Raw genomic sequence first — 21501 nt, forward strand, 5'->3', positions numbered from 1 at the left:
CACACTTGACACCTTCTCAGACGCTCCATTTCATCAGAGCTGTTCTGGACACAGTGTAGTTTCAGGCTTACCCTCCCAAGCAGCAATTCTAGGATATTCAAGTTATACCGATGTTTCAACCTCTATCCTGGATTCCAATGAGAATGACTGAGGCTGGTGGGCTTCACGGACTCCTGCATCCTGTCGGTAAAACATGCCAGTGGCATATGTGGACTCTGCAGTGGGTCCTGAAGTTCCAGTGGGCAAAGAATCAGTGGAATCTCTCCGACATGGTTCAAATATCGGAATGGAACTACAGAGAGCCTGCAGTGGTGGCTAACAAACTGCGATTGGGTCAGAGGCAGATCTTTCTCCCTTCCCCAACCAGATTTCACAGCAGTGACCGATGTGTCACTCCTAAGTTGGGGCGGCCATCTGGGAGAGGTGATCAGAAGACTGTGGCATCTGGCTGAATCCAGACTCCACATCAACCTGTTTGAGCTCTGAGTGATTCGATTGGCATTGAAAGCATTTCTTCCAGTAGTCAAGGGGAAGTTGGTGCAAGTGTTCAGACAACATCACCGCCATGTGGAATTGCAACAAGCAAGGCGGGTGGGGTTGTGGACCCATGGTCAAGAGGCCCTGCGTCTCTGGGCATGGCTGAAATGGCAGGGCAGCACCCTGGTGGTTCAACACTTGGCAGGTTCTCTGAACGCCAGAGCAGACTAACTTAGCCGTCGATACCTAGCGGATCACGAATGGCATCTCCACTCAGAGGTGGTGCAAGGTTTCTTTCAGCTGTGGGGACAGGGTTAGATCGGTTTGCCTCCAAAGACTCGCAGTGTCAACCGTTCTGCGTATTGGAGGTTCCAAGGTAGCTATCGCTCAGCGATGCTTTTTGTAGTGAGTGGAGTTCAGGCCTCCTGTATGCCTTTTCGCCCTTACCAATTTTGCCCGGAGTTCTCAAGAAGAATAGGAGCAACCAGGCTCAAGTCATTCTTGTGGCTCCAGACTGGGCACAGAGTTTGTTATCCCAATTTTCTGAAAATGAGCATCGATCCTCCTATCAGGCTGCCCCTTCTAGAGGATCTTCTGTGGCAGCAGCAGGAGAGGGTCCTCCACCCAAACTGGCCTACTCTCTGCCTCCTTGCGGAGATTGAGTGGTGACAGTTGATATCTTCTGACCTTCTGAGCTTCCTCCTGAAGTTTGTACAGTTATTCTGGCAGCCCTCCACCTCAACGGTATATGCCTGCCGTTGGCAAAAATGTGCAAAACATTGTACAGAAAGTCTATTGACCCCCTTTCTGCTATTCTACTCTTTATTCTTACCCTTTCTCAGCAAGGCTCTGCTCTGAGTACTCACAAGGGTTATCTTTCTTCTCTGTACGCTTTCCTGCGACTGCCTGGTCAACCCTCTTTATTTAAGTGTCCCCTATTATAAATAGGTTTCTGAAAGGGCTTGTACCTATGCTTCCCGCTTCACTATGCCTCAGTAGGATCAGAATCTGGTTCTCATTTACCTCATGTGTGCTCCCATTGAGCGGTTAAATAATACCCCCACCCTGGCTGTTTACCATCAAGACAGCCTTTCTAGTGGTGCTAACATCTGCCTGAAGGGTGAGTGATCTGCAGGCTTTGTCATCCAAGCCTCCTGGACAAGCTGGTGCTTTGTTCCCGGGCCTCTTTCCTACCTAAGGGGGTGACCCCATTCCATTTGGGACAGTGTCACCCTGCCCACCTTTTATGCTCCTCCATATCCCTCTAAAGGGGAGGAACGACTCCACCATCTGGACCCAAAAAGAGCATTATTGTTCTATCTTGACCGCACAAACCGTTCCGGGTGGATGACCAACTCTTCGTGGACTATTTTGAGGCTAATAAAGGTTGGGCACTTCATAAACTAGCCAATTCGCGCTAGGTCGTTGTTTGTATTAAGATCTGCTGTGCCCTGGATAAATAGTAGCCTCCTAAGGAATTACGGGCCCATTCCACCAGTGGAAAAGCTGCGACCACAGCGTTTGCTTGTAGTGTTCCAATCCTGGATATCTTCCAGCAAGTAAAGTGGGTGTCCCCGCACACGTTTGTCAAGCACTACTGCCTGGACAGTCGAGTCCGCAGGGATGGGCATTTCACCCGTTTGGTCCTGCAGGACTTTTTAGTTTAGTAAATATGTCTGCACCGCCTGAATGCTATGGCTTGGTTATCTTTTCAAAGGTAAGGAATCTGCAGCTAGAAGTCTGTCAGATCAACAAATTACTTCCCTTCAGTAACACATTATCTGTTAGAGACAATATCTAGCTGCATGTTCCTTACAAGCTCACCCATGCCTCCCCGCTCTGCAGACACATTTATGGGGTAGGGTTGCTCTCTTTTCTGGGCCCTTGTTTGGACCTACACTATTCAGTCAACTTCATGCCTCTGTGCTTCTGGTGTGGAAAGCATAAAAAGTAACTGACATCCACATGCCTAGATGGCGCCTATACAAGGGACCGCAACGTCACATCCTGCATTCATGATAGTTCACAGGGGTACTGCTCACGCAAACGTTTCTAGATCCAGACTGATGCCTGAGAAATTCAAAGGTAAGGAATCTGCAGCTAGATATAGTCTCTTCCAGGCAATGCGTTGCCGAAGTTAAGTAACTTGTTCGATGGTGGATGAGGACAACTTAATACAAAGCAGTTGAAATGGACACAACTAGTTAGATAAAGGATGCTCCAAGAGAAATTTACAATGCGATTTGCAGGAGACAAGAACTGATAAAGCTGGAATGTGCCATGTGCTTGAAACCATCCTATCACATCAGGCTGTAAACACAAAGCAGCACTAAAGTAATTATAAAGTAAAAACAAACATTGGTACTGCATGGACCACCTTGTCTGCGGATGTGCTCATTGTGAGAGAGCAAAATGCAGTCCATCAAAGTGAATTTAACCAGTGGCTTGAGTAGGCTTGCCCAATGCTGTATGCTGTATGCTGTAGTATGCAGAAGCAAAAGGTGAATGACACAACAGAGTAGTGGACGAAGAGAGGTGGCTGGAAGCCTCTAAGTATATATATATATATTATACATACAATTTTACTAAAATCAAAAGGTCTTGGCTATTACCAGGCCTCAAAATACTGGAAGATCTCAGCTTTCGTGGAAGAGTAGCCAGTAGAAACCCTATTGTCTCCAAAAGGAAAATAATGCATGTCTTAGGTTTGCAAAATAGCATTTGGAGAAACTTCACGACCTCTGGTGCGACATCTTTTGGACAGATAAGCCCAAAGTGAAGTTGTTTAGTTTTCAGCAGGGATGTTAAGCTTTACATCCAACCACTGTGTATTGACACAAAACCTTGACCAACTGTTCACCAAGGTGGAGGATCTGAATACTCCACATTACTCCAACAAATTATTTTTTATACCAGCACTTTCTAGAGGAAGATGTGTCTATGTGGAAGAACTGTCGCACCCGGACAGGGTGACTCTTAAACCCCTCCCTTCCCAAGTACTCTGTGACTCTCTTAACTCCTTTTTCATGGACAAAATAGTTCAAACTAAAAATAGTATCACCTGTAGTACACCCTCATCCATGTCTACCTCTGCCACTGTTCTGTCACCTTGAACCCTCACTTAGTCACACAGATACCCCCGATTTCTGAAGAAGATTTCTTCGCCCTGTTAAAAAGGGTGACTTCAGGGTCCCCCACAGATTATTGCCCCCCTCAAATTCTGTGTGAGGCTTTCACTGCCTGTCCACAGCCCCCTCTGACACTTCTCAATAATTCTCTTCGGCTCGGTCTGGTCCCTACCTCTTTTAAGATTTCTGAGGTAGTACCTATCTTGAAGAAGCCTAACGCCGATCCGGCCTTGATGAGTAATTTCCGCCCCATTTCCTTGCTCCCTTACCTGAGCAAAGTACTGGAAGCTCATGTCACCAGCTTTCTGAGTTCCTTTATTGAACATACTCAGTTTCTGAACCCTCAGCAGACTGATTTCAGACCCGCCCATTCGACTGAGTCAGTCATACTCTCAGTGATGGAGGAATTGCGGAGAGGGGCTGACCTTAAGACCAGTCAGGCCTTAGTGCTCCTGGATTTGTTGGCCGCTTTTGGCACGGTCGACCATGATTTTGTCGGCCGTGTCAGAGATGCCGGCATCCAGGGGCCGGCCCTTGAGTGGGTCCGCTCTTTCTTAAGTAATCGTTACCAGGCAGTTCGCCACTCCCATTTCTCTGCTGATAAAGTGAAACTGACTTGTGGCGTCCCCCAGGGCTCCTCCCTTTCCCCCCTCCTTTTTAATTTGTATCTCACCTCCCTGATCCGTTCCTTACGAGGAAGTAATGTCACTGCATTTAATTAAGCGGATGACATTCAGCTGATCTTTGATATCGACTCCTCAGATCAATCCATCCACAATTTTCAGTCGACCCTGTGCCTCATCAGCGACTGGATGGGGGAAAATCATCTAAAACTTAACCCCGACAAGACTGAGTTGGTCTTGATCGGGGGCGCCTCCTATCCTTGGAGCTCCAATTTTTGGCCGCCATGTCTTGGTCCACCTCCCTGTCCTGTTGACTCTGCCAAAAGCCTTGGTGTCATCATCAGTAAGGACCTCTCGATGAAGCCTCACATTAATGCGGTGGTTTCTTCTAGTTTCTTCCACCCCCGCAAAATTCGTAAGATCTCCCGCTTCCTCACCACAGAGGCCCTTACCTTAGACCTCCTGGCCCTTGTAATCTCCAGGATCGATTACGCCAACTCCCTTTATGTTGGCATCATTTCATATCAGCTGAACCGGCTACAGCTGGTTCAGAATCAGGCTGCAAGATTGATCTTCCACCAAGCCAGAAACCATCATGTTCGCCCTCTGCTCAAAACCCTTCATTGGCTCCCAGTAGCCAAACGTTGTGAATTCAAATTAGGCTGCATCACCTTCAAGGCCCTGGCCGGCCTTGGTCCAGTCTTTATTGCCTCTCTCCTCCACCGTTATTGCCCATCTCGTAATCTGCGTTCCTCCCATCTCGCCCTGCTTATGATCCCTACTTTTAAGCGGAAAAAACACGGGGACCTCAAATTCTCGTTTCTCGCCCCTACCCGTTGGAACTCTTTCCCTCCCGAGCTGAGGTTTACCACTTATGCTCACTTTAGGTCCTGCTTGAAAACCCTCCTGTTCCGCTCAGCCTATGACTAACATCTCCTCATCTCTTACCGCTGAACGTCTTTCTTTTCCCTTCTGCTCTCAGCGCCATGAAGCCGTCTGGTGTAAGTGCGCTTTATAAGAAATTTTAACATACCATAACATAACATTAGCTAAAAAGATCTTGGTGGGAACTGCAAAAGATCTGCAGTGGTGGTTAACAAACAGCGATTGGGTCAGCAGCAGACAACTTTCCCTACCAGATTGGACTGTGGTGACATGTGTCACTCCTGGGATGGGGCTGCCATCTGGGAGTGGTGGAGATCAGAGGCCTCTGGCGGAATCCTTACTTCACATCAACCTAGTGGATCTCCCAGTGATCCGGCTGGCATTGAAAGCCTTTCTACCTTCATCAAGGGAAGGCTAGTACAGGTGTTTACGGACAACACCGCTGCCATGTGGAACTGCAACAAACAGGGCGGGGTTGGGGACCCTTTAATAAGAGGCCCTGCGCCGGGGCTCATCCCTTTATGGTTCAACACCTGGTGAGCTCTCTAAATGCCAGTGTTGACTAACTCGGCTACGAATGACGTCTTCATCCGGAGGTGGTACAAGGTCTCTGTCAGCAGTGGGGAGAGCCTTGGTTAGATCTGTTCGCCACTGCCAAGAATGTACAACATCAGCCCTTCTGCACACTGGAGTTTCCTAGGCGGCTCTCGCTCAGCAACAGTTTTTGTCTCAAGTGGAGCTCAGGCTCCTGTGCTCCTTTCCGCCCTCAACACACTTTCCCAGAATTCTCAAGAAGCCCAAGAATGTCTTGGCCCAAGTCATCATTTTGACTCTAGACTGGGCTTGGAGAGCTTAGAATCCAGAGCTGTTGAGCATGGCCATCGGTCCTATGGTTAAGCTGCCTCTTTTTGAGGATCTTATGTTGCAGTAGCAGGGGAGGGTTCTCCACCTGAACCTGTCAATACTCCGCCTTCATGCGTGGAGTTTGAGTAGCAGCAGCTGACAGCTTTCGACCTTTTGCCCAAAGTCTGCAATATTATCTTGGCAGCCAGGCATCCCTCCAACGAGACTGCCATTGGGGTACATTTTCTTGGTGTACAGAAAGACAGATCAATCCCCTTTCTGCCCCCCTTAAGGTTCTCTTTTTCATCCTTTCTCTTGCCCAGCCGGGCTCTGTTCTGGGCACTCTAAAAGGCTGTCTCTGATTTTTTTTGCGGTTGCCTGACCAGCTATCCCTCTTCAAATCCCCTATTGTAAATAGTTTGTACGCAGTTATTTCCACCTTCCCATTTTATTATGCCCTAGTGGGACCTCAATCTTGTCCTTACTTTTCTTATGTGTGCCCCCTTTGCTCAATTTACCACTCAGCCTCCATATCTTAGCATCGATCCAGAGAAGATGATTCTGCGTACTATGGCCTCTTTCCTGTGAAAGTGGTCACCCAGTTCCATGTAGGCCAAACCATCACTGTATACTTTGTAGGCCACACTGTATCCCTCCCAGGAAGAGTGACTTCATCGGCTGGTCAGTCTACCTTGAACGCACACGAGAGTTCCAGGTGGACGACCAACTCACTGTGGGTATGTCAGAGCAAAGAAAGGATGGGCCGTGCAGAGCAGGGCCCTTTCCCAATGGATCGTGCTTTTTATCCAGATCTGCTATGCTCTGGCTAAGAAGCACTCCCCTGAGGGTTTGCGTGCTCACTCCACCAGAGCAAAAGCTGCACCACCACTACTTTAGCATACAGAGTTTCGGTCCTGGACATCTGCCAGGCAGCGACGGGGGCCTTCTTGCACAACTTCACAAAGCACTAATGCCTGGACAGTCTGGTCTGCCAATACGGGCATTTTGCCTGTTAGGTCCTGCAGGACTTCCTTGTATTATAAGGCAAGGAATCTTCAGCTAGAAATCTCTATCAGAGGAACAAGTTACTAACCTTCAGTAATGCCTTATCTATCTAGACGCAGATCCCTTCTCGACCCACCCATCCTCCCCACTCTGCAAACGGATTTCTAGGGACAATTTTTTAGGGTCCAAGTTTTTCCACACCAGTGGTCGGTGTTCTTTTTAGCTCTGCCCTCCTGGTGTGAAAAATCACGAAAGAAACAAACATCAGCATGCTGGGGTGGCACCTGTAAAGGCACGGTGGACCGCACTTCTGGCGCGGATGGCGCAGACGACACCACAGAGAAAAACTAAGCCACATACAGGCGGAGGGATACTGCTCACGAAAAACTTTCCAGATCCAGTCTGATGCTTGGAGATAATTCTAAGGTAAGGAATCTGCAGCTAGATAGTCTCCACCAAATACGGCATTACTGAATGTAAGTAACTTGTTCTTTGCAACTAACAGAGGTGTCTGTGGTGGACGTGCAGTAGTGGAACTTTTAGTTTAACAAATGTCATAGCTTAGGACAACATTTTGAGTCTGTTTATAAAGAACCTGCCACCAGTAAAGTTTCTGTAAAAAAGAAACTGTAGCATCAACACCAGCATGGGCAGACAGCAACCCCTCATAAGCAGCTATTATTAACTCTAACCTATGGTCCCTGTTGTTTATCACTTGCTCACCCGCCCCAGGAATGTGAGCAAAGGGAATATTTTGGGGACTCCGTTAAGAAGAGTTTTTTGCGGATTAGCCTTAAGGCAAGGACTCTCCACTAGCCGAAGCAGTGACCGAAGCCATTATGTTTTCATCAATCCTCATATGTGAACGAGTAATCGCAGCTACAATAAACTGATTAAACAGCCACTTTAGCAGATTCATCAACCAATCAATTGCCTGCAACGTGTATACCAACACACTGATGACTCGATGTATGAATAACAGTTTGTATTAAAGCGTCCTTTAGTGTGGCCACTTCCACCCCAAGCAATTTATGCTTTATAGTCTTTACTTTAGAATCAGTGAATCTATTCAAGTGCCAATAAGAAATGTTCATTAAAAGCATAGACACAGTAATTGAAATCAAACACTAAGTGTGGGGAATTCAGGATCTGTATTCTATAAAGCCAGAGCCAAAGCTTCCAATTCAGCCAGCTGAGCGGTGCAGTCACTTAAAGTTTCTGAATACTTCTTTTGTGTCTGAAATACACCACTTTCATGATACCCATCACTGAAGCACTTGCTGCTGAATATTTGTACTTTGTACCAGCTGCAGACTGGGCTGAGCCATCAGTATACATTATGAATTCATACTGATCTAGAGGCAAAATTTCACTAGGCGCATTGCATTCTTGCCCATACTGGAGGTATTCCTGTGCGTCAAAAACATAATTAACATCAGTATCTGTCAAGGAAGTGGCCCACTGGATCTATCTTGGATGTAAGGCTTTCTCATTAGGTATGCTGGCCTTCGTGACTGCTCCTAACGCTCGAACAGGAAATACCAACATTGAATTTCCCCTGATCCAATGGAAGTTTCTTCAGAACAGCTGTTTGAAGTGCAGTCTAATTATTTTCAGTGGATGCAAAACCCATTTCAGCATTAGAATTTAAATGTATTTTATATGCAAGAGGCACTGTTTCACCTTCATTGAAAAGAACATGTGTGACCACTAGAACCTGTAATTATGCAGATCACTAAGTTGGTAGTGTTAACATGAGTATGTAAATATTTGCGCTCAAGCATGTCGGTCTGCAAATTTCTGAGAATCGTAGTGTTCAGCAGTAAAATGTTTATTATATAACAGTTTAACCCGTTGTCCATAGTCTGGTATGTATGTTCTACCAAAGTTTAGAAAGCCCAAAATGGATTAAAGCTTCAAGGTATTTGGTGTCTGTAAATAGCACATTTCTCTAAGAAATTAGGTGCTAGGCTTTTGCCTTCATTTGACAACTTGTATCTCAAAACAGGACAAAGAGAGGTAATTTTAGATTTTTGAAAATTGATGTTATAGCCAGAGTCAGTAAATCCAACAATTATGCGATCCACTTAGGCCAAATGTGTGTTTAAAAATCATCTGTGAGGTAAATGTCATTAATTTATGACAACGCTTCTATGCCACTTTCATGTAAAATGAAATTTCATGGGCAGCAGATAGACCTGGACTGTTCTTATACCCCTGTGGGAGCCTACAGAACCTGCTCTGGACTCCGAGTGCTGTGAAATTGGTCAAATCGTGGCTTTCAGGCGTGATATTATGACAGAAAAAGCCATTGAAAAGTTTATTTTGTATTTTTTAAAATCTTTTTTACAAACAATGTTGCTAATTAAGCATCTGATATGTGACTATTGTTGAGCAAAAGTACACCTCCCTGGACTCCCCCGGGTATCTAGCTTTCAGAAATGTCAGGGGATGGTAGGTTTCCCTAGATGGCCACTGAGCCTGGGACCAAAAATGCGGGTGACACCCTTACAAAACCAGGTGGTTTTTTGATTGATAATTTTGATGTCTTCACCATACGTTTTGGGCCCTTCCCTGTCATGGGCACTTGGCCCACCCGAGCCCTTCCGAGTCGAGAAGGGCTCGGATGTCGTTGGTGGCTGCGATGAGGGCGGTCTCGGTGCTGTGGTTGGCTCTGAAGCCGGACTGCAAGGGGTCGAGGGATCCATTCGTCTCAAGGAAGGCGGCAAGCTGTCTGTTGGCGATCTTCTCAATGACTTTGGCAGGAAAAGGGAGGAGCGAGATGAGGCGGAAGTTTTTGAGGTTGGTGGGGTCCGCTGTGGGTTTCTTCAGCAGGGCGCTGAGTTCGGCATGCTTCCAGTTCTTCGGGAAGGTGGCGGTGTCGAAGGAGGTGTTGATGACGTCTCGGAGTTGGGGTGCGATGGTGGAGTCGGCCTTGTTGAAGACGTGGTGGGGGCAGGGGTCAGTCGGAGATCCGGAGTGGATGGTGTTCATCGTGCGGGCTGTGTCTTCGGTGGTCACTGTGGTCCAGGTGCAGAGGGTGGCGGTGGGGTGCGTTGGTTCAACGGTTGGGTGCGAGGGAGGTGCGCCGAAGCTGTTGTGGGTGTCGGCAATCTTGTGGTGGAAAAACGAGGCGAGGGAGTCGCAGAGATCTTGTGACGGGGTGATGTCGTTGTTGCCGGTGCTGGGGTTGGAGAACTCCTTGACGATGCTGAAGATTTCCTTGCTGTCGTGGGCGTTGTTGTCCAGTCGATCCTTCAGTGATTTCTTCTTGGTGGTGCGGATGAGCTGGTGGTGCTTGCGGGTCACGTGTTTGAGGGCGGTCATGTTGTCGGTGGTCCGGTCGAGGAGCCAGGCTTTCTCAAGGGTACGGCAGGTCTTCTTGGAGTCCTTGAGTTCGTCGGTGAACCAGGGGCCTTCTTGCTTCTGGGTTTGCTGGGAGGATTCTTCAGTGGTGCGAGGTCGTCGGCGCAGGCGGTCAGCCACTGTGTGAAGTTGCGGGCTGCTTCGTTGGGGTCCGGTGTGCTGGCAGGTGGGTTCCGGCTGAGGGAGGTGGTGAGCTGGTCGGCGGTGATCTTGCTCCAACTTCTGTGAGGAACCTGTTGCGGGTGGTGGTGGGTAGTGGTTTTTCTGAAGCTGAAGTGGACGCAGCTGTGGTCGGTCCAGTGAAGTCCGGTGGAGTGGCTGAAGGCGATGTGCTTGCTGGCTGAGAAGATGGGGTCAAGCGTGTGGCCGGCATAGTGGGTGGGGGTGTTAACCAGTTGCTTGAGTCCGAGGTTGGAGAGGTTGTCCAGCAGAGCGGCGGTGTTGCGGTCCTTGATGTTCTCCAGGTGGAAGTTGAGGTCCCCTAGGAGGATGTAGTCGGCGGAGGGGAGGGCGTGTGGGCTGATGAAGTCTGTGATGTCTTCGCTGAATTGTGTGCTTGGTCCCGGGGGTCTGTAGATGAGGGTGCCTCTGAGGGTCGTCTTTGGGTCGGTGTGAATCTGGAAGTGGAGGTGTTTGGCGGCGGTGAAGGTGTCGTCGGCTTCGCTCGTGATGCGGATGGTGTTCTTGTGGACGATGGCGATGCCTCCTCCTGTCTGGTTGACGCGGTCCCTCCTGATGATCTTGTATCCATCCGGGATGGCGATGGCGATGTCGGGGGCTGAGGAGGCGTTCATCCATGTTTCCGTGAGGAACGCGACGTCTGGTGATGTGGTGTCGAGCAGGTTCCAAAGTTCGACGGCATGTCTGTGGACGGAGCCGGTGTTGAGCAGGATGCACTTGAGGTGGTTGCTGGGGTTCGGCTTGGCGGGCGCGGTGCATGTTTGGTCGCTCGGTCGCCATTTAAGGCTAAGTGGGAGGGAGGAGCAGCTGGGAGGCGGGAGCGGGGAGGGCACAGAAAAAAACGGGGCGTGGCCGTGTGAACGGCGGCGGCGGCGTGAAGCGGGGACAGGGGTGGGGAAGGCGCAGGGGGAGACGGCAAAAATTACAATGAGGCAAGAAATACAACAAAGCAATAATACAATACAACAGAAATACGGCGGAAACTGCGGGGGTAACGAGTAGTGAGGCGGGCAGCTAGGCAGGCGTCAAAGCGAGGCTGCGAGCAGCAGCGAGGGGCTCACACACAGCTGGTGGCCGTGCGGCGCGGGGGTGTCCTGGCAGCAGGTCACACTCACCTGCGCCGCGCGGTCGCCATTTAAGGACAAGTGGGAGGGAGGAGCAGCTGGGAGGCGGGAGCGGGGAGTGCACAGAAAAAAAGGGGGTGTGGCCGCGTGAACGGCGGCGGCGGGAAACGGGGACAGGGCGGGGAAGGCGCAGGGGGAGACGGCAAAAATTACAATGAGGCAAGAAATACAACAAAGCAATAATACAATACAAGAGAAATACGGCAGAAACTGCGGGGGGTAACGAGTAACGAGGCGGGCAGCTAGGCAGGCATCAAAGCGAGGCTGCGAGCAGCAGCGAGGGGCACACACACAGCTGGTTGGCGTTGCGGCGCAGGGGTGTCCTGGGAACAGTCAATTAAACACGTCCAAAAACTTTGTTACCGTTAAAAGAAATGACCATACATCTCATCCCCACAATTTCAATGATTTTTCTGCCATATCCAGCTGCTTTAATATCAGGCTTGTTCCACTCCAGCTGTTCTCCAGTCCATTTTCTAGAAAACGTCTCTCTCGAGAGTAAAGTATATAAACTCCCCGAATCTAACATTTCAATCCCACATTTGTCTAAGTCTATAACACAATGAGGTTTCACTAACTTGTCTGTGCTTTCTTTAGAAACATCAATCGATAAATGTGGTTCAACATTTGAATGTTTAGATTTTCCACAAACTTCCACGCTCAACATTAGTTCACGCACACTTTCACAAGTGTCCTGTACTTCTTGTACTTGAGAGAATTGAGTTTTAGTTCTTCAAATCTTAGCCAGATGACCTTTCCTACCACAAGCTCAGCAGGTGGCATTCCTCCCCACCCACATGGTACTAGAAGCAATATGGCCAGTAGCTCCGCAACGGTAACATTTAACTGCTCTGGAATCAAACCTTGGAGTAAAACAAGGAGTTGCTTTCCTAGATTCATTAAGTTTGTTAGAAGGATGGAAATTTGTGACAGGGCTCTCCTTTTTCTTTTCATCAAAAACCGCATGTATTTCAGGTACTTTTGAAACATTTTTCCTAGACAAGATTGAGCTATTGCATTTATCCATTTCTTTAATCCACAAATCTGTGTACACCTTAGCAATTCTTTGATTAAAAGTTTCTCTCTAACCCTTCTGTTATTAGTACACCTTACAATTTGGTCACGAATAGGAGAATCACCTAATTCTCCAAATTTGCATGTTAATGAAAGTCCCCTAAGCGCAGCAACATATGTTGCAATATCCTCATCAACCTTCTGAATACGACAGAAAAATGTGTCTTTCTAAAACAGTATTAATCTTTGTTTTGAAACAAATTTCAAGCATTTGTAATGTCATTTCATTTACATTATTAGGCTGACCATCCCCCATACCTAAAGATATTTCTGGAAGGTCCTCATACAAATGCCTCCCCTCAACTCCTAAATGATGGAGTAATATGGCTTGTCTACGCACAGGATCATACTTGTCAGCTCCTGTTGCTAATATGTAAGTAAGAAACACTTTATTTCATTCCATGGAACAGGAGGCTCACCAGGGGTAGCAAGAAAAGTAGGTGGTGCAGACAGACTTTGGTCAGCCATAACTATAAATCACAATAAATAACTACGTACAAACAAATGTCTTAACACAAATACACTCTACTTTGACCAATGAACACGGTACCTGTAAGAAAATGCTGATAAGTAAAACAACTAACTAAAATAATAAATTAAAATAACAATAAAAATAGTAAGCAGATGATGAACTATTCTTTTGTTCTTTATCCTTCTTTCTTTATGATATGTCCATGTTCAAGAATCGTCGTGCCCATCTGGGAGAACCACTCAAGCCACACTGCCAGCCACTGTCCTATGCACCGAACGGGTTGATGAAAATGCTTCAGTATTTATTTTTTAATAAATAAATGTTAGTTTAAAACATAGGTAAAAAAATTATATCTATTTAAAACATTAAATTATAGGAACATGATGCAAGCAATACAGGTTTTGGGTCTGGAAGTGTATTAATACTCCTATATTGATTGAAATACATGAGTATTTTTTTTAGTAAATTAATCATATTTAAAAGCTGAGCAAAACATTGTAAGTTATTAAAAACATTAAGTTATTTTTAAAAACATTAATAAGTTTTAGGTACAATGGATATAGGGGTGTTGGGTGGGGAAGTGTATCAATACTCTTGGTAAGAATTTAAATACCGCAGTATTACTGGTACTGTGTTTGCAAAGTAGCGTCAAAAACATAATTACCATCAGTATCTGTCAAGGAAGTGGCCCACTGGATCTATCTTGGATGCAAGGCTTTTGGTGACTGCCCCTAAGGCTCGAACAGGAAATACCAAAATTGTGTTTTCCCTGAGCCAATGGAAGTTCCTTCAGAACAGGTGTTTGAAGTGCAGTCAAATTATTTTCAGTGGATGCATTTCAGCATTAGAATTTATATGTCATTTATATGCAAGAGGCACTGTTTCACCTTGATTGAATAGAACATATGTGTAACCACTAGAACCTGCAAATGTGCAGATCACTAAGTTGGTAGTATTAACATGAGTATGTAAATATTTGCACTCAAACATGTCGGTCTGCAAATTTCTGAGAATAGTAGTGTTCAGCAGTACAATGTTTATTCTAAAACAGTTTAACCCGTTGTCTATAGTCTGGTATGTGTGTTCTACCAAAGTTTTGAAAGCACAAAATGGATTAAAATTCAAGGTATTTGGTGTTTCTAAAGAGCACATTTCTCTAAGATATTTGGTGCTAGACGTTTGCCTTTATTTGACAACTTGTATCTCAAAACAGGACACTGAGAGGCAATTTTAGATTTCTGAAAATTGAGTTTATAGCCAGAGTCAGTAAATTCCAGAATGATGCGATCTACTTAGGCCAAATGTGTGTTTAAAAATCATCTGTGAGGTAAAATTCATTAATTCATGACAACGCTCCTATGCCACTTTCATGTAAAATGAAATTTCATGGGCAGTAAATAGACCTGGACTGTTCTTATACCCTGTGGGAGCCTACAGAACCTGCGTTGGACTCCTAGTGCTGTGAAGTTGGTCAAATCGTGGCTTTCAGGCATTATATTTTGACAGAAAAAGCCATTGGAAATTTAATTTTGGATTATTTAAAATCTTTTTTTTAAAACAATGTTGTTAATTAAGCATGTGATATGTGAATTTTGTTGAGCAAAAGTATACCTCCCTGGACTCCCCCGGGTATCTAGTTTTCAGAAAGGCCTGGGGTTGGTAGGTTTCCCAAGATGGCTACTCAGCCTGGGACCAAAAATGCAGGTGTCGCCCTTGCAAAACCAGGTCGTTTTTTGATTGATAATTTTGATGTCGCCACTATACGTTTTGGCCCCTTCCCTGTCATGGGCACTAAGCCCACCCACACTAGTGAGGTAGCATTTCTATTGGGAGACCTGGGTGAATGCTGGGTGGTAGGAAATTTCAGTCAAGTGATCCCTCCACTTTCTCACTCAGAAATGTGAGGAAAATGCATCTTTTTAAGCTAAATTATATTATAGGAACATGATGCAAGAGATAAAGGTTTTGGGTCGGGAAGTGTGTTAATACTCCGATATTGATTGAAATACATGAGTATTTTTTTAATTAATTAATCATATTTAAAAGCTAAGCAAAAAATGTTGTCATTATTAAAAACATTAAGTTATTTTTAAAAACATAAATACGTTTTAGGTACAATGGAAATAGGAGTATTGGGTGGGGAAGTATATCAGTACTCTTGGTAAGAATTAAAATACCGAAGTATTCATTTTAAGAACTTAAATATTAAGTTGAAATATACATAATTATGGATATCGTTTTTAAAAGTTTCAGGGAGGGGATGCAAGGAATGTATGGTTATTGGGTAAGCAAGCTTATTAATACTCCGGTATAAATTAAAAAATACTTAGGTATTCATTTTTTATCAAAACAGATCATGAAAACAGATTTTAACTAACAAATTACACCTAAAAGCAACAACATTTTCTTCTTTCTTTTTTAAATACACCCATTTAGGCAAATTGAAAAAAGATATATTTGGCTGACAATACAACTATTTTAAAACCTTTAAAGTAAATATATTTTATTAAGCTAATTGAAAATGATTGCTATATAATTGTGTCTAATGACTCAGAACCTATAAGAATTCCACAAGGTAACAGCTTTTCTATCACGTACTGCCAGGTCCGTGATGGCGTTAATTTTTCTGTATAGAATGATTCCTGAATAATGCTGCTGATCTAGTGCTATTTTCAGATGAAAACGTATGTTTTCCGTGGAGTTTTTGTTTTAGCTTCATTCAACATCTACAATTACTCATTGAGTTCCTGCAGTTTTTTACACTGAGTTGTTTTTCCTTGTTTTCTCCTCAGGTCATTTCTCACCTTTAGGCCATATTGTCAGATCTCTTTAATAGGTAATTTTTGTGGGGAAGTAATTTCCAGGCTTATAACTCAGTCACAAGGTGAAAAATCTATTTAGACATGCTATATAGGTAACTAGGGGTTGCCTTATGGCCCACTGCAGAACAAGGGAGTTTGCATCTAGTTTGTGACTAGGGCTTGACCCAATGGCCCCTCGCCCCTTCTTCCCATCGGGCCCTCAAACATCTCATTTCACTGGTGCTCCAAGTAGACAGCAAAGAAGTTGGAAACTTCTCAGCATCTGATGGTCCTTACCCTACGTGGTGAGTTCCAACATCAAGAGCTCCATGCAGTGCTTAGAGGACGTATTGTGGTGTCTAGAGAGATTAGGAACTAGAGGTGCAACCTTGATGATCCACCTTCTCCATACCACAACCCTCTATTAAAGAGCTTCAAATAATACAATAGGGGAGAACTTAATTTCCCAAACATCAATGCCAATAATCCTGCCCCCTTAAGGACCTAACCGTCCTCTTTACATGGCACTGCCTCCTGATCTGTCACATATTGAAAAGGACAAGTCAAAGGAACCTAGTCGTCAGTGGTCCATAGAAGAGGAAACTGCTAAATAAAAAAGAAAGTGCCATTTTCGTCATTCAAAGGAAATTTGTCCAGCGAGATCTAGGAAATCCAGGTCCCATATTCTTTGAACAAGGGACGGGTCTTCCATCTGCATTGGATATTTAGGGGCAGATTTACAATTACTGGCGCATCCCTTCAAATTAGCAGGGATGCGCCAGTAATTGTGCGCCGCAGCTCCGCCACCCATGATGCGCCGCAATTACAATGCGGTGCACCATTGGGCAAAAACGGCACAGATGCGTCACGCATCTGTGCCGTAAAGGTGACGCATTGCTGGAGTTGGGTCGCAAGTCCGATGCAGCTCCAGCAATGCTCTTGGGGGGCCTATTCTTCCAATGCTGCGTCAAGCCTTACGCCTGCTTCAAGCAGGCGCAAGGTTTTGACACAGTATTGGCCTAAAAGTGACTAAGTGAAATCTTGTAGATTTCACTCAGCCACTTTTAGGAGGCGTTCCTGCGCAGGAACGCCCCCTCCCCCCTGCGCCGCAACACCTCCTTATGGCTCAGGGCTTTACAACGTGACGCATCTCCCATCACAAAAGTGACGCAATGGCGGCATAAAAGAGGCGCAAGGGGCTTGTCAATCTGCCCCTTAGTGTTTTTTTGATTCAGATTTCTGGATTCGCCACCTCCTAAGTTTCTCTGGAGGACAACTTCTCCTTTCTATAAAATAACTAACTGAGCAGCAAGGAAGTTGAGCATAGAAGTTTCTACTCCAGTTTTTAAGACTTCTATTTAAAGCATTCTTCAAAATCCATAGGCAAACCTATGATAGATCTGGTTCTGAAACTGGTCAAATCTACCATGAGTCCCTTCCTGACACCAGCTCCATCAAACTGTTGTCAAGAGACGTAAAGGCCTCCAGTCTCTGACCTGCTTCTTGGGAGAAACTCTGCTGCCCAAGTTGCATACTGTCCACACGGCCAAGAAGTATTACAGTGCCCCTCACTCCACTTCTCCACTCAAAGAAGATAGCAAAAGAATGGGCCTTGATCATTGCTTGCCCTTTTAGGCCATTACAGCTGACAGCCGTGGAACTCTCTTGAGTGTTTCATAATACTAATTGATGATAGGGCTTTAAAGACATCCTAAAAGAAGGGTTCATTTTTTTATCATATCAAACTAAGTGCAGCCAAGCACTCAGCTCATTTGGCAGCATATGATATTCGTCATAGCATTACCGTGAGGCGTAATTCTTGGCTGAGACTCTGGGGCATATTACCAAGGGTGGCGATAGGCATTATCGCCGGTTTAGCAGCTTGGCCGCTAAGCGGCGATAATTCTATCGCTCTACTAGCAAGCTGTCGCTAACTGATGTTAGCAACAGCTTTTAGGCGATAGCGTGCGGTTTGGGGCCCGCTTTGCATGTCAGCGATATTTATTGCTAATGACATGCAAAGTGGGCGTACCCAACCTGTTAGCGACTGAAAGCAGTCACTAACGTTGCTATGGCCTATTAGCAAGGCAGGCGTAGCAATGGAAATATACCCGCTATCATCAAAAACCAACGCCTGCTCAGACCAGTTCTTAAGCGGTACAAAAGGGGGGTGGTGATGGACGGGGCATTTGAATCAATCAAACACTCACACCCAGTCAAAAGATCTGGGTTTAATCCATCATCGTTCTTTAGCCCACTCTGCCACCCCAGTTAAGACATGGCTATATGCAAATCAGTCTGACCCTGTGCCTCATGGGAACAGTCCAGCCCGAACTGCCAAGCCATGTCTTCCCTGGACCGGAAACAAGCTTCCGAGTACCGGTTTCTGGCATTCCAGCCGTCTTCAGCCCGGCTTGCTTGAATCCAGTGGCAAAGTGAGCAAGGGACTCACGTCTGAGCATACCCTGCCACACTTATGGCGGCCAAAAGCGGTACAAAAGGGGGTGGTGATGGACGGGGCATTTGAATCAATCAAACACTCACACCCAGTCAAAAGATCTGGGTTTAATCCATCAACGTTCTTTAGCCCACTCTGCCACCCCAGTTCAGACATGGCTATATGCAAATCAGTCTGACCCTGTGCCTCATGGGAACAGTCCAGCCCGAACTGCCAAGCCATGTCTTCCCTGGACCGGAAACAAGCTTCCGAGGACCGGTTTCTGGCATTCCAGCCGTCTTCAGCCCGGCTTGCTTGAATCCAGTGGCAAAGTGAGCAAGGGACTCATGTCTGAGCATACCCTGCCACACTTATGGCGGCCAAAAGCGGTACAAAAGGGGGTGGTGATGGATGGGGCATTTGAATCAATCAAACACTCACACCCAGTCAAAAGATCTGGGTTTAATCCATCACCGTTCTTTAGCCCACTCGGACACCCCAGTTCAGACATGGCTATATGCAAATCAGTCTGACCCTGTGCCTCATGGGAACAGTCCAGCCCGAACTGCCAAACCATGTCTTCCCTGGACCGGAAACAAGCTTCCGAGGACCGGTTTCTGGCATTCCAGCCGTCTTCAGCCCGGCTTGCTTGAATCCAGTGGCAAAGTGAGCAAGGGACTCACGTCTGAGCATACCCTGCCACACTTATGGCGGCCAAAAGCGGTACAAAAGGGGGTGGTGATGGACAGAGCATCTGAATCAATCAAACACTCACACCCAGTCAAAGGATCTGGGTTTAATCCATCACCGTTCTTTAGCCCACTCTGCCACCCCATGTTCAAACATGGCTATGTGCAAATCAGTCTGACCCTGTGCCTCATGGGAACAGTCCAGCCCGAACTGCCAAGCCATGTCTTCCCTGGACCGGAAACAAGCTTCCGAGGACCGGTTTCTGGCATTCCAGCCGTCTTCAGCCCGGCTTGCTTGAATCCAGTGGGAAAGTGAGCAAGGGACTCACGTCTGAGCATACCCTGCCACACTTATGGCGGCCAAAAGCGGTACAAAAGGGGGTGGTGATGGACAGAGCATCTGAATCAATCAAACACTCACACCCAGTCAAAAGATCTGGGTTTAATCCATCACCGTTCTTTAGCCCACTCTGCCACCCCAGTTAAGACATGGCTATATGCAAATCAGTCTGACCCTGTGCCTCATGGGAACAGTCCAGCCCCAACTGCCAAGCCATGTCTTCCCTGGACCGGAAACAAGCTTCCGAGGACCAGTTTCTGGCATTCCAGCCGTCTTCAGCCCGGCTTGCTTGAATCCAGTGGCAAAGTGAGCAAGGGACTCACGTCTGAGCATACCCTGCCACACTTATGGCGGCCAAAAGCGGTACAAAAGGGGGTGGTGATGGACGGGGCATTTGAATCAATCAAACACTCACACCCAGTCAAAAGATCTGGGTTTAATCCATCACCGTTCTTTAGCCCACTCTGCCACCCCAGTTCAGACATGGCTATATGCAAATCAGTCTGACCCTGTGCCTCATGGGAACAGTCCAGCCCGAACTGCCAAGCCATGTCTTCCCTGGACCGGAAACAAGCTTCCGAGGACCGGTTTCTGGCATTCCAGCCGTCTTCAGCCCGGCTTGCTTGAATCCAGTGGCAAAGTGAGCAAAGGACTCACGTCTGAGCATACCCTGCCACACTTATGGCGGCCAAAAGCGGTACAAAAGGGGGTGGTGATGGACAGAGCATCTGAATCAATCAAACACTCACACCCAGTCAAAGGATCTGGGTTTAATCCATCACCGTTCTTTAGCCCATTCTGCCACCCCAGTTCAGACATGGCTATATGCAAATCAGTCTGACCCTGTTCCTCATGGGAACAGTCCAGCCCGAACTGCCAAGCCATGTCTTCCCTGGACCGGAAACAAGCTTCCGAGCACCGGTTTCTGGCATTCCAGCCGTCTTCAGCCCGGCTTGCTTGAATCCAGTGGCAAAGTGAGCGAGGGACTCACGTCTGAGCATACCGTGCCACACTTATGGCGGCCAAAAGCGGTACAAAAGGGGGTGGTGATGGACAGAGCATCTGAATCAATCAAACACTCACACCCAGTCAAAGGATCTGGGTTTAATCCATCACCGTTCTTTAGCCCACTCTGCCACCCCAGTTCAGACATGGCTATATGCAAATCAGTCTGACCCTGTGCCTCATGGGAACAGTCCAGCCCGAACTGCCAAGCCATGTCTTCCCTGGACCGGAAACAAGCTTCCGAGGGGTTTCTGGCATTCTGGCCGTCTTCAGCCCGGCTTGCTTGAATCCAATGGCAAAGTGAGCAAGGGACTCGCATCTGAGCATACCCTGCCACACTTATGGCGGCCAAAAGCGGTACAAAAGGGGGTGGTGATGGACAGAGCATCTGAATCAATCAAACACTCACACCCAGGCAAAGGATCTGGGTTTAATCCATCACCGTTCTTTAGCCCACTCTGCCACCCCAGCTCAGACATGGCTATATGCAAATCAGTCTGACCCTGTGCCTCATGGGAACAGTCCAGCCCGAACTGCCAAGCCATGTCTTCCCTGGACCGGAAACAAGCTTCCGAGGACCGGTTTCTGGCATTCCAGCCGTCTTCAGCCGGGCTTGCTTGAATCCAGTGGCAAAGTGAGCAAGGGACTCACGTCTGAGCATACCCTGCCATCTTATGGCGAACAAAGCGGTACAAAAGGAGGTGGTGATGGACGGAGCAAATCAGTCTGACCCTGTACCGCTTTTGGCCGCCATATGTGTGGCAGGGTATGCTCAGACGTGAGTCCCTTGCTCACTTTGCCACTGGATTCAAGCAAGCCGGGCTGAAGATGGCTGGAATGCCAGAAACCGGTCCTCGGAAGCTTGTTTCCGGTCCAGGGAAGACATGGCTTGGCAGTTCGGGCTGGACTGTTCCCATGAGGCACAGGGATTAGACTGATTTGCATATAGCCATGTCGGAACTGGGGTGGCAGAGTGGGCTAAAGAACGGTGATGGATTAAACCCAGATCTTTTGACTGGGTGTGAGTGTTTGATTGATTCAAATGCCCCGTC

The sequence above is a fragment of the Lissotriton helveticus genome, chromosome 5_1 (assembly GCF_964261635.1).
Source record: "Lissotriton helveticus chromosome 5_1, aLisHel1.1, whole genome shotgun sequence".
Classification (NCBI taxonomy): domain Eukaryota; kingdom Metazoa; phylum Chordata; class Amphibia; order Caudata; family Salamandridae; genus Lissotriton; species Lissotriton helveticus.